At 40.5% G+C, this 3,471-nt stretch overlaps 1 protein-coding gene across 3 annotated transcripts in view; it reads right to left on the bottom strand.

Annotated features, from left to right (window-relative positions):
* The window catches only part of LOC109324124 (adhesion G protein-coupled receptor A1-like), a 552,135-nt gene that overhangs the window by 129,468 nt on the left and 419,196 nt on the right, over nt 1–3,471 (bottom strand). The gene's annotated exons all lie outside the window — the stretch shown is intronic.

Below are 3,471 nucleotides of genomic sequence, written 5' to 3'. Positions count from 1 at the left end.
AAAACCCTACAACAATCTCTGTTTATTAATATTGTTTCTGAAGGTGGCTTGTGAAAATGTGAAACACAAAATGCTGTTTTCTGTAATCCTACTGGGATCTACAGTGGCACTGACACAGTAGTTTGTTATCAGTTCCAGCCAAGTAACTTGCAAATTTGCCTGTTTTGAAGCATTTGTGAGCTTTGTGTTCATGTACTGAACATACTCATTTATAATGAACAGCTTTTCCTTTCAATCTTTGCTTCTTTTTGCATTTGCATACCACCCAGAACATTCTGATTGAGGGACTGACTCATGATGAATACTAGCGTTTTTGTATAAGTTACACAGGAAAGGCATGTGTTTTGATTATCTTTATAATTTATTAGTATAATATATTTCATTGTGAAGCTTTTACATAAGGTAAAAATGATCAAAATATTAAGACTAAGAAGACATGACTACCAATATTAAAAAAAATCAAAATGAATTCTATGGTAGACAATATCAGGCAGTATACCGGTGAAAATGCCATAGTCAAACTGCCAAACTAAGGAGTTCTAGACTCTTTATTGCCACATAAATGTCCACTCAAAGTAAAGTGGTTGTGAACCTAATTTGTACTGTGCTGTCCCTATTCAGTTCCAGGCAATAATTCTTAATATATGCTTTCTATTCAAAGGTGGCAAATTGAATTAAAAACTGGAAAAATACTTTCTTTCCAAGAACTGTATCACTAATTAAGATGTGGTTAAGAAAGTGACAGAAGTTTCCTTAAATAGTCTTGGCAAAGTAGTATTTGAGAGACATCTTCATATCTGTCATGTCTGAGTTTTACCTGTCGGTTAGAGTGCCGATGCCAGCAAAGCAAAAGACCATAATAACTTAGTAAGGACGCAGGCCATAAAGACCCCTCAGCACTAGTAGCCTTTATTTCTTTGCTGAAGGTAACATTACAACTGGAGTTTGTTAAAAGTTGTTTTCCACACTTAGAAGCTTGTTGTCTGCAATGATAAGTATTGCAGGTGCCAATCACAAGGTTGACCTTTTGAACCCAGTGAGGGCAGCCAGATGAATAATGTATCTGGGTCAAATGAATAGGTGTCTAGGTCAGATGAATATGTATCTAGGTCACTGTGTCAGAACATAATTGGCGGTCAGTAAATATTCACAATTGGCATGAAGTGATTGGTCACTGCTGACTATAACTAAGAGCAGATTCCTGCCATTAAGCGGAGAACTCTGAGCACACCAAGGAGACACAGACAGCAGATTGGCTACCTGCAGACATCTCCCTGCCACCGACCTTCATTTTGGCGTATTTGTTTCTCACCGGTTCGTCTGTCCTTCTCGTCAAAGAGCTCTCGGAAGTTTACTGATTGAAAGTGCATTATAGTTTTCCCCTGTGCATGAGCTGTTGACCAGTTCTGGGACTACTGAGTTGGGCAGCCGCACCTAGCCTCCGGGTTAGAAAGCAAGGGCTCGGCTCAGGAACCCCGTGAATGAACAGACCCCTTTAGACCGTTCTGTTTTATGCACTGTAACTGAACAAGTCAGCTATCCTGCCTACGCTGTGACCATCGGTAACGTAAGTACAATAAACCTTTCATACAACCAATATGCTTCAAGCCGCCTGACTCCTACTCGCCGCTACTCCCCACCTGTCCGGTCATCTATCCCTTCTGCGCCAAGCTGGTCGTGCTGACCCAGGCTTGCAGGTCAAGGGTACACCAGTTATGTGGTGCAACAATATCCTGGAGGAAGACCTTGAGGTCAAAACGATCAGTGACGTTTATTCAGAAACTCTGTAATTTTGAGCATCCTACTATCAAATCAGTAGCATAACTAGGGCAGGGTGACTGGAGTGCTGATTTGGGGGGTGGGGGGCAGAGGGCAAAAAAAAAACCTGTTGCCAAACTAAAGGGTTTTGGCTTCCTTGGAGTCACGGTACCATCTTCCATATGCCTCAGGTGCACGGCCACACCACTATGCTACTGTACAAATAGCACTGTATAATGCACTATCTTCATTGCTCTTATTTAGCTCAGAAACAGTAATGGACAGTGTAGCATGTAAAGTTCAGAAGTTAATATATATTTTTAAAACATACTTTTAAATGTCTTTCAGGCTGCCTTCTTTGGGGGGGGAATTGTCATTGTGAAGCAGTTTTCTTGAGACATATTACTGAAGAAAGCCACTAAATTCTCTAATATAGTTTTACATTTGTTCCCATTTAATTTGATGGATTTCCTTAACCTAAGAATCTCAGAGAGATACTATATGATTGGCTGTTGATGTGGAAGACATAGGAGACTATTATATTTTTTGGACAAAGTATGTGTGAAGAAATTAATTTTAAAAATCGTATTCTTTAAATAAATACACTTTAATCTTTACACTAAAATCATTGTGAATACATTCCCATGTGTGTAGAAGCATGTGTAATATAATTGTGTAATACATTCCCCTCTGTGGAAGCATGTGTAATATAATCATTACATGCTCAAGCTTAGAGGTACTCGCTGGAGAAGGCTCTGCAATCCGTGTTCATCTAAAAACATCATCAGTCAATTCCTCTACCATCAGTTAAAACATATTAGATTATTTCTAGTGAGAAAATTCCAAAATGAAGGGTTTTCTACTACACTGCCTATTTATGATTCATTTATGACTTAACAAGGGGATCTCTGCCAAATACATACTACAGACAACTTACATATAAAAAGAAAGCCACTGCTGCTCTTACCATAACTAAGGTCTAAGAAAGAAGAGGGAAATTAGGGATTGTACTCAGCATACAGCATTATATAGGATACAGAAAATGTATTAAGATGAATATCTGGTGATCGGTACAAAGTAGCAGTCCAGCAAGCTTCAAATTCTGTTGATCACTGAATACACTTACAATTTTGGTTGTAAGTGCATAAATGTGTAACAACGGTGCCACATACACATGTTCAAATGATCTGGGATAATTCTCCTGGGGTTTTTTTCCTGGTAGAAAAACTTTCTTGGAGACCCCTGAACAGACATTCAAATGCTGAGCTGTTGTGCAGCCAGAGGGTTCCTGGGCACACATCTCAGCATGTTCTTCAGGCTCCCAGACCTGCCTGAAAGATAACAGTAGTGAGCATGGCAGTCATGACTGGCTGGCCCAGACCACCTCACAGGCTGTGTATCCCTGCAGCAAAATATGGTGATTGCGAAGTGGCTCCCTGCTTAGCTACAGTACTAGAGTCCAGCATTAGGTAGCAAGAAGAAGTCTTGGGGTAATATTGGACCCCCTACAAGGTAGGGCAGAGCAGTTGGTGATAGACTCACGAGAGAAGTCAGAACTCTTCAACGAGTTCTTTGCCTCCATGTTCCTGTCTGCTGACAATGGGGTGCTCTCAGGTGATAGTGTAGAGAGGCCCAGGAAGGATGCAAGTCCCCCGACTGTTAGTTCAGACCTAGTTAAGGATTACCTGGAGGGCTTAGATGTGTCCAAGTCAG

Source organism: Crocodylus porosus, unplaced genomic scaffold, assembly GCF_001723895.1.
Source record: "Crocodylus porosus isolate Cpor-Errol unplaced genomic scaffold, CroPor_comp1, whole genome shotgun sequence".
Classification (NCBI taxonomy): Eukaryota; Metazoa; Chordata; order Crocodylia; family Crocodylidae; genus Crocodylus; species Crocodylus porosus.
Note: the sequence above shows the minus strand (reverse complement) of the source record. Positions and strands in the feature narration are given on the sequence as shown.